The following is a 10,802-nucleotide window of genomic DNA, read 5'->3' as shown; positions in this document are numbered from 1 at the left end:
TGAGCAGTAACCAGGCCAGCAAGGAGGGGGTGAAGTTGGGGGCAACCAGGCCAGCAGTGGGGGGGGCAGTTAGGGGCAACCCAGCTGGAAGCAGGGGCCAGTAAGTGGTGACCAGGGAGGGCAGTTAGGAGTACCAGGTCCATAGGGAGGGGGCAGTTGGGGGTAACCTGGCCAGCAGGGGGACAGTTAGTGGAGATCAGGCTAGCATGTAGAGGCAGTGAAGGGCGTTCAAGCTGGTGGGGGGGATAGATAGGGGTGACCAGGCAAGAAGGCAGGTGAGTGATTAGGAGCCAGCGGTCCCGAATTGTGAGAGGCATGTTCCACTGCCGGTTTAGGTTTGGCAGTTGGAAATCCCCTGAGGGGTCCCGGATTGGAGAGGGTGCAGGCTGGGCTCCCCCTTCCCCCCCTGTGCACAAATTTCATGCACTAGGCCTCTAGTCTATAATAATAAAAGCATAATGCATTAATTAGACTGGACAGCCAAACAACCTTTCAGATGTCATTCCGGATATACTTCCAGATGAAGCCACCATGGCGGAGGCTGAGGCAGAGGCAGTTAGGGGTGATCAGGCAGGCAGGTGAGCAATTAGGGACAATCAGGCAGGCAGGCAGAGTGGTTAGGGGCTATCATGCAGGTAGAGAGGCAAGTGGTTAAGAGTCAGTGATACCAGATTGCAAGAGAGATGTCCAACTCAGGCCTTAACTGACAGTCAGACATCCCCCAAGGGGCCTTGGATTGCAAGAGAATGCAGGCCAGGCTGAGGGACCGCCCCCCATGCACAAATTTCGTGCACTGGTCCTCTAGTATATTATATGACACTTGGTTAAATATCTGATATCATCTCCTCCCCTTGGCTCATTCTTTGACAACCACAATGATCTCCTTGCTATTTCCCAGACACAAAAAGCATACTCCCAACACAGGACATTTGCATTTGCCTTATCATCTGACTAGAGAGCTCCTCCCCCAGATATTCACATGGCTTATTTCCTCATTGCACTCAGGTTTTTGCTGTAACATCTCCTTACCCAAAAAGCTTTCTTGACCCACCTAAATTAAATAAAATCACTCAGCCCCTCATCACTCTCTAACATCTTTCCTGCTTTGTATTTATAATTCTTATTTACAATATACATATTACATACTGATTTGTTTATGTGCTTACCTTTCATATCCCCAAAAGAATGTAAGCTACATAGAAGTGCAAAATTCTTCAGTTTTGTTCACTGCTATATTCAGGTTTCTACAATTGTGCCTGCCCCTGAGCAGACAGTGAATAAATTCTTGATTATTTAATAATTAACTTTTCTTCTCTTCCTTTAATGCTCTCATATAGTTTGTTTCAAAGATTCCTAATAAAAATGAATAATTATTTATCTCTTATTTCCCCATATTTTTTGAATAAGATGAAGTACTACATTTATGCTTTAAGATACTCATCATGAAGTGACATGAGTGTAGCATAAAAGATGGAATGCCCTGCTTTGTTCCATCTTTTTAGAATCCGAGGGAGGAACTGACTACCAGGAAGGGAGCTCATGGAAGTGAAAATGGAGAAGAGAAAAGCAGTGTTTTCTCTTTGCTCAAAATTGTCTTCCACCTAGTACTGAATGAGATCCCAGAGGCAAAGTGGTGTAATTTAGACTAGACTGAATCATCTTTCCAGCATCTTAGATAAGTGGTCATCCCTACTTCCTACAAAAGCAAGAAACTCACTGAAAGGCAGGGCTGCAGATATCCTACATCAGAAATTCATCTCATGGAAGTTTCTCCCTCTGGAGTACCATATATGAGGTGATATTCCATTTATCACTACGGAATGTTTTCTCTTAAGTCCCCAAAGAACTACTTTCCAGAGTCTCTGTCAGTCTTATTCCTAACCAAGTATGAAAACTGTCATAATTTCTGAAGTGCAATATCAGGCCCTGCTCTCTCCGCCTAGTCTCAAGGCAATGCTCTCAGGTGTTCTGTAACCATGACTCAACTCACAGATCACAGCAAAGAGACACTGGTATCTGAGAACCTCCCAGGAGAGACTCTTTTGTCATGAACAACTTATACCAGAGCGAGATTATGTGAAAGGCCCATCAGTGATGATGAAGACAAATAGTAATGCCAGTTACAGTTCCAAGAATGTGGAGTCACCACTTTGACATGAGCTTTCTTGACTCTCTAACCAGTTCTGGAATTCACAATTATATTAAAGAGCTTCATGCTTAAGTTCTCTTCCACTTAACATCTCTGTGACCTTGGTGAGGTCATTAATCCTCTCTAAGCCTCAATTTCCTCAGCTTTAATTGGTAACTATAAGTACCAAATTTATTGCATTGTTGTTAGTATTAAAAAAATAATTATACGTCTTTGACATAAGAGTCATTCAGTAAACATTACCTACTATTGTTCTTTTCTTGATAATGGCATGGAAAAATAGAATATATGTTTATCTTCCAGTATTCTTTGCTGTCAATTCAGTGAGAGTTCTCACTTAGAAGTAACTAAAAGGTAAGTCTTCTCAGAATTAGTAAAAATTTTTGAATTATTAATTATTCAAACTGACCTTATTTTAAATATGTTTTGTATTGATTTTAGAGAGAAAGGAAGTAGGTAGAGAAAGATAAAAACATTGATGTGAGAGAAAAACACTCCAACTGGTAATCAAACCTGTGAACTGGGAATGTTGCCCTGAACCTGTAAACATCTGGTGCACAAGGCAACACTTGATTAACTGAGCCACACCAGCCAGGGCTCAAATAGAATTTTATTAAATATTTTTCAAATATATTATTCTAGTAAAAGGTAATCAGGTACTTGAAGACATTTTACATAGCAAATATTAATATCATATACATATATATATATATATATATATATATATATATATATATATGCCTAAGTGACCATTGCAACTGAAAGGATGGCTGAACAGGATGCTTTGGGCTACTAGGCCGGCAGGGGTGTTAATAAGGGACAACCAAACAACTGAATAGCAGGCTGCATGGTGTGACCAGGCCTGCAGTGGAGGCAGTTGAAGCAACCAGGCTGACAGGGGGGTGCAGTGAGGGGTAACCAGGCTGGCAGAGGGGGGAAGTAAGGGGTGACCAGGCCAACTTGGGAGAGCAGTTAGGGTGACAAGGCTGGCATTGGTGAGTGTAAGGAGCAACAAGGCCAGGTGGGTGCAATTGTGGTGACCAGGTAGGCAGGGGAGCAGTAAAAGGCGACCAGGCCAGTGAGGGGAGCAGTTAGGGGAGACCAGGCCAGCAGGAGGTGGGAGGTTGGGGGCAATCAGGCTGGAAGGGAGGACAGTTGGGGATGACCAAGCCGGGGGTGGGGGGAGGGGATTAGGGGTGATCAGGCAGGCAGGCAGGTGAGCAGTTAGGAGCCAGTGGTCCCAGATTGTGAGAGGGATATCCGACTGCCAGTTTAGGCCTGATCCCTAGGATTGGAGAAAATTCGGGCTGGGCTCAGGGGACCCTTCTTGCCCCCCACCCCCGCCCCTCCTCATGGGACAAATTTTGTGCACTGGGCCTCTACTAATCAAATAAAGCATTTTTATTCAAATTATCTAGACAATTTTATAATTTTAATTTACTTTATTTTTTAGAGTTAAGTCAGTGGAGTAACTTGAAATTAGTGTTTGGTATAAAGTTAGGATAGATTTAGCATCAAGAATGTTAAGAAGTCACTTGCAAATAGAATTCACCACTGTGTTATTCAGTGAGGGCTTGTATATAATGAATACTTTCTAAAAGAGCTACTTGCTAACTATATTGCCATCACCATGCTCCCTCAGTAAATGACTCTACATTATATTTCAAGGAAGCTACCAGCATTCTGCACATGAAAGTCAACAGAATATTTCAAAGAATGGAACATATTCCTAGTACATGTTTCCCCAAAAATAAGACATCCTCTGAAAATAAGACCTAGCACATGGAAAGATAAGACATCCCCTGAAAATAAGACCTAGCGCAACTTTGGGGGGGGGGGAAATTAATATAAGACACTGTCTTATTTTCGGGGAAACAAGGTAGTGAATGACTGTTGTAGTCTACGACATAATGTATAATCAATACTTTTCTAAACACTATGAGCAAAATGTCGAGAACACTCTACTTTTAGTATCCCATCTGATTTGCTTTGTGTAAAATCTGTAGGGAGCTGTTAGAACATATTTAAAATTAATTCATACCAAACGGGATTTCTGAAAACTGTTTCTAACACAGAACATAATCACTAAATGAAACTTCTACTAACTGTGTAATTAATGTTTAGTGAAGGCCAGGGATGGGAGGGCTAGGTGGAAGTGGACAAAGGGAGTTGGGGTGGGAAGATGGGGTACCTTTGCAATAGTGTCAACAATAAAGAAAAGATAGAACCCTAACAAATTCTATTACATATAGGTAATTCTATCTCTTTCCCTAGACTTTAACCTAACCACAACACTGACGCTAACTTTAACGTTAATCTGTAAATCTCAATTCTAAAACTAATTTCAATTGTAACCTCAACCAAAACCTTTTTTTCAAAACAAAAGGTACCCCTAAATCTAAATCTTAAAAGCAAACATAATCCTAACCCTATTTTATTTTAAGAAGATACTAGCAAACTACAACACTACATTCAGCATAATAGTCCCTGGTAAATGCAACTCAGCTATCCTAAATTTAATGAAACTCTATATTTAATACTAGGTGTGTTGTGTGTGTGTGGTTTTTTTTAGTGAAAAAAAATAAAGAAAGAAATTTAACAGAAGAATCTCAAATACTCGTATTTTCTAAAAAAATACCATGATAACAGTTTATGAAGATAACTTAGTACATGAATTATTGTGTAAGTTCCATGAATTGACAAACAGGGCAAAACAGTCTTTTTAAAATAATAGATTTTCATTGCATTCATTTTTTATAGTATTATCACTGTTTACAGTTTATGGTAACCTTGGGTTCTCAGATATAATGAGATTGATTTTTTGGACAAATGGGTTGGTCTTGTCAATGTGATAAAGAGAATCATAAAACTAAATATTCTTTCTCAGTTCCATGCCTAAACATTTAAATTTAATGGTTTTTGAATTTGATGCTCAGTCTTCTGGGGGACCGACCCTGAGACTTATTCAGGATTTTTTGAAGTCAAAATTTTTTATAATACTGCTCAGAAGTTTTGTGATTTTCTACCAGTAGTACCTGGCGGCTGAAACTTCTGGTATCTAAACACAAATCAAGACTGACACCAAACTATATTTGTGGTCATACTATTTTCCTCTGCTACATCAGTTCCTTTTTTCTTTTTTTCACTTCCATGGCTGAAAATATTTTTAGTTAGTTAGTTTTATCTGATTTTCAAATGTATTGTTGTATACATTTTTTTATTTTCATTATATTTTAATAGCTACTTTTCATCACCATTTATGCCCCTGATACCCTTCTGAACTTCCATGTACCCTTCTCCCCCCACAATCACCACACTCTGCCTCATTAGTTTCATTCATTCACCAAAGCATGTCTTTCTAGAAAGCACTAAAAATTATTGATTTTATCAGCTCTTAGCCCTTGCCTATACGCCTTATCTATACTATCGATAATAAAAGGATAATATGCTAATTAGACCAGAAGACCTTCTGGACATCCTTCCAGACAAAGCCATGGTGATGGGTCCAAGGAAGAGGACATTAGAGATGATCAAGCCAGGACGGGAGGGCAGTTGGGGGTGATCAGGCTGGCAGGGGGGCCAGTTGGGGGCGAGCAGGCCAGTGTGTGTGTTTGGGGGGCAGTTGGTGGTGATCAGGCTGGCAGGCAGGTGAGCAGTTAGGAGCCAGTGGTCCCAGATTATGAGAGGGATGTCTGACTGCTGGTTTAGGCCTGATCCCACAGGGGTCCAACTGGCAGTTGGACATCCCTTAAGCAAGGGGTCCAAGATTGGAGAGGGTGCAGGCCAGGCTGAGGGACAACCCCCCATGCACAAATTTCATGCAGTAGGCCACTAATCTATCTAATAATAGGCTGTGTGTGCTGACCAGGCCAGTGGGGGTGGGGGCAGTTGGTGGCAATCAAGCCAGCAAGGGGAGGGGCACAGTTGGGGGCCACCAGGCTGGCGGGGCCGGAGGGGGGGAGGGAGGAGCAGTGAGGAGTGATTAGGAGGCAGGCAGGTGAGCGATTAGGAGCCAGAATCCAAGATTATGAGGGATGTCCAACTGCTGGTTTAGGCCCAATCCTGGGGACATCCCCTGAGGGGTCCCAGATTGGAGAGGGCGCAGGCTGGGCTCTGGAGACCACACTCCAGTGTATGAATTTCATGAACTGGGCCTCTAGTTAAATTATAACAAATGAGAAGTATGCATAATACACTTCTGAAGTATGATAGCTGTCTCAACAAAAAGCACTAGTATGATTACAGTATTTAGGTTGCAAACTGAACCACCTGCATTTTTCATGAAAGAATGATTGAAAAGCAAACTATGATTATTCAAGCTTGGGATTTAGGTAAACATTTTTTTTTAATTAGTTAGGTGAGGTTATCACTTCAAGGAAAACAACAGAGTATTTGTTGCCAATATGTGTACTTTCAAATAAAACTGTATATTAACTTGTGAATTGGAAAATGTGTCTGGCACCATGAGCTTGACAGCTTCCAACTTAAAGACTTTTCTGATGAGGTTGGTGATAACAAAGGTGATTTGTTAATATTGTGGAATAAAATGTACCATGTGTTTGGAAGATCTGCATGACTTAGTGAACTGATGAAAGACCAATGCAGACCCAGTCAGGGTTTGGAGCATCATCCCATACACCAAAAAGATTGAGGTTTGATTTCTGTCAGAGCATATACCTATGTTGTGGTCTGGTCAGGGCATGTATAAGAGGGAACAAATTGATGTTTTTCTCTCACATCAATGTCTATCTATCTATTATATCTATGTATCTATCTATATATTTTTCTCTCTCTCTTTCTCTTTAAAATTAAAAAATATGTATTTTGGGTAAGGATTAAAAAACACCACTGCATGACACTACAAAATCATGCATGGGTAAAATGTACATTCAAAATGCAAAATATTCCATTTATATATTAAAAACATATTCTGACTATGCTCTTATCTATTCATCCATCTATGGACATTAAAGTCATTTCTGTATCTTCCCTGTAATGAATATTCTTACAATAAACATGGTAGTGCAGCTATTTCTTTGAGATCCTGGTTTCAATTTCTTGAGTAAATACCCAAAAATAGGATTGCTGAATCATATGGTAGTGCCATTTTTAATATTTTGATTCATCTCTAGTATTTCCCATAATAACTTTGCCAATTTACATTTCTACCAACAGTGTCTAAGGGTGCACTTTTCTCCACATCCTCATTAGCAATTGTTATATTTTTTGTTTGTTTAAATAATAGCCTTTCTAACATCCGTTAGGTGACATCTCATTGTGATTTTTATTCGCTTCCCTAATGATTGATAATGTTAAACACCTATTAATATACATGTTAGCTATTTGTATGTCTACTTAAGAAAAATATCTATACAGGTCTTTGCTCATTTTTTTTAAATTTGGTTATTGGTTGTTGCTTTTTGTTTTTTATTGTTTTGCTTTGAGGTGTAGGAATTTATTATATATATTGGATATTAACTGCTTATCAGATATATGGTTTACATATTTTCTGTCCTTCTGTGTGTTACCTATTCATTTTGTTGATTGTATCTTTGTTGAACCATTCTTGTATCCCACAGATAAATCCCATTCAGTCATGGTGATGATCATTTTAATCTGCTGTTGAATTCAGTTTGCTAGTATTTTGTTAATTATTTTTTGATATGTTTATTTCACTTTTGTGACTTTTTTTAAGGTGGAGATTATGTTCTCTTTCCATCCAGATAGAACGAATTGAGTAATGACTCTAGTCTTCTCATAAAACTCATAAAAATATAAATATCAGCTTTATGTTATAAAGCTTGTTGAGAAAGTACCCAATCAAGGATATCTTTAGCCCGGAAACACCTTCTATTCTTACCCCCATGAAATCAATATGTGTGACTAGTCATAGGCAGTGGAGTTAGCAAATGGCAGGAGTTCTCTTCAAAGGCAAGGCTTATTTCAGGTTGCTTATCCATTCTAGGATGCTGAAGCAAAGAAAGGAATTCCTGCAGCCTGAGCCTTGACCAAGACCCAGAAAAGAGGAAAGGCTAGATTAAAAATGGGCAATGACCTCTTTTTCAAATTCACCAATCAGAGAAGTCACCCTTGCTCTTATGGGTTGGAATAAGTGAGGAAAATTAAAAGAAGGTAGACTCCCTGTCCAAACTTCAAAAATTGTAGTTGTTTTGTTTTATGTAGGCTCCTTTAGAAAAGCAAGACAACAAAAATGCTTAGCCTAATATCTTTCAATGTTTGTCTATGAACAGATCATTTTTTCATTGTTATAACCAGAATATATCCTTAATTTTAATATTTTGTTTATCTCATTAAACATTTATCGTACTAAAATGTTTCATGATTCTGTCTAGACTCCATAATTATTATTTTAACACCTAATATTAATCCATTAAATAGATGAAACATATTTTACTTAAGTATATTTTTACAATTATATATTTGTTTCTCATTATCAATTTGATAATGATCTTACATATATACATATAGCCCTTCTCTCTTTTTTCAAATTTTCTCTGATACATTTCTATGAATGAGATTACTGGATATTTTATAGCATTTTACATGTTGCCCAACTGCTATCCAAAAAGTAATGAAGAGTTACACTGCCACAACAATTTAGTTTGCAAACATTATTAGTATCAGTTCCAGTATTATAGCCTATGGGTTTATCTTTTTCTTGTTTAATTTAATCAGTGTAAATTTTCCTATGTAAAATCCCACATGTTTTATTCATAATTAGTTTAATCTGCCAAAAATGGTGCCAATGTCCCTCTGGAATATATGCATTTTCTAGGAATCTGATTCTTTTGCAATTCAGAAACTTGAGAACCAATAAATTATATTTTCCTTCAAAATTTTGAGCTTAACTTAATAGGGCAGTCATAGCTGATACACAAGAAAGTGATAGTCCACACGGTAATAGATAGAGAGCTTAGAGTCTAGTAAGAGAAGGAAGACACACAGGGCATCCATAGTGACTATATATCCAGTACTCTCAGTGCAAACACATTTATTTTGTTTTTCTTTTTGTTTATTGATTTCAGAGAGGAAGAGAGAGTGAGAGACAGAAACATCAATGATGAGAGAACCATTGCTTGGCTGCCTCCTGCACACCCCCTACTGGGGATGGAGCCCACAACCTGTACCTGTGCCCTTGGATGGAACTGAACCTGGGATCCTTTAGTCCACAGGCCGACACTCTATCCATGAGCCAAACCAACTAGAGCCAAACACATTTGTTTTGTTCTGATACTTTCCCAGGGGACAATATACTACTCATTTGTGACTACAATTTATTTCTGAATGCAAGAAACTCTGAAATACTCTTAAAAAGTTATTCTTTTGAAATCAAAATCCTTGCTAGTTATTTATTAACTAGTGGCCTGGTGCATGATTAAAAGGGAATTAATTAGAGGAAGTATTTTAATATTGCTATTTGCCCTTTCGCTACAATAGAAGTATCAGAAATGAAAGAAAATTAGTAAGATGTATATGAAAATCTCCCTCCTGTCAGAGTCTGAGGCTCACCACAGGACGCAGAGTCATGTCCCTGCCCACCCATGTGCCTCAAAATTGCCCAAGACCCAGACCCAGCCACTCCCCCCCACCATTGGGCTAGATCTAGACTGGGCAGGTTTCACCCTTGTCAAGCCCCTCTGGGTGGGGGGCACAGCCTCAGGGCCCCTGGCCAGCACTGGGGTAGGGGGCATGGTCTGAGGTCAGTGTAGAAAAAGTCCAACTATTTTACAGAATGTAGACAAGTTCAGTACCCTTCCTACTTATTAAATACTCTCTACTTCCCTTTTTGTTATCCTCCTCCACTTGATCAGCTTGCCAAAACTTCAAAACAAACCACTTCTCTTGGCTATTTATGAAGTTGAATGGAGCTGGAAACTCAAGGTCAAAGTCAGGGAACTCTCCTGTGAAGGACAATTTGCAATTCTCAGAATGCATTCTTCCCTGCCCTACCTCCTGCCACTCCCTCCTTTCCTCTCCTGCCTCACTACTAAATAAAAATTATTCTGATTTTAGGACTTGCTTCTTGCTTCTTTAGATTGTACTCTAAAAGTAGGGATTAAGTGTCTTAGGCAAATCATTTAATTGTCTTCCAGTGTGACTGTTTCCATACATGTAGAATGAAAGTTTTAGATGTGACTACCTCTACAAAATCAAAAGTCTCAATGTCAATAGTTGAATCAATTTGCCTTTCATATATTTTCTATCAAAATTTGCATTTTGCTCTTCAAGGCCCCAGCTCTGGCAAGTCATCTGGTTCCTAACTGCTGTCCAATTGTTTTCTTGTGTAGAACACCTGATTATTTTTTCGTCTGGTATAAGAATGTATCTCCTATAATAATCTTGTTAGTCTTCGGAAATTGTGTGCAGGTCAGGATAGCATCTTGGGCCTTTTCTGACAAAACCTGCTTAATAACTTTTTTGTCTATCTCATACTCCTCATTCCAATCTAGTTTGCTAATACCCACATCATAATTATCTCTTCAGATTCTGTGATTCATATAACTATATATTAATTTCTTCTGATTCATAAAATAGACAGAGGTAGAGGGTTTAGTACATGTGAAATGTCAATATGTACAAAATTAAGAATAAAATTATGTAATTGTGCTGAAGTTTGCCATCTATTTCTTTG

The sequence above is a fragment of the Pipistrellus kuhlii genome, unplaced genomic scaffold (genome assembly GCF_014108245.1).
Source record: "Pipistrellus kuhlii isolate mPipKuh1 unplaced genomic scaffold, mPipKuh1.p scaffold_m20_p_2, whole genome shotgun sequence".
Taxonomy (NCBI): Eukaryota; Metazoa; Chordata; class Mammalia; order Chiroptera; family Vespertilionidae; genus Pipistrellus; species Pipistrellus kuhlii.
The sequence above is the reverse complement of the archived record's forward strand: the minus strand, read 5'-3'. Positions refer to the sequence as shown.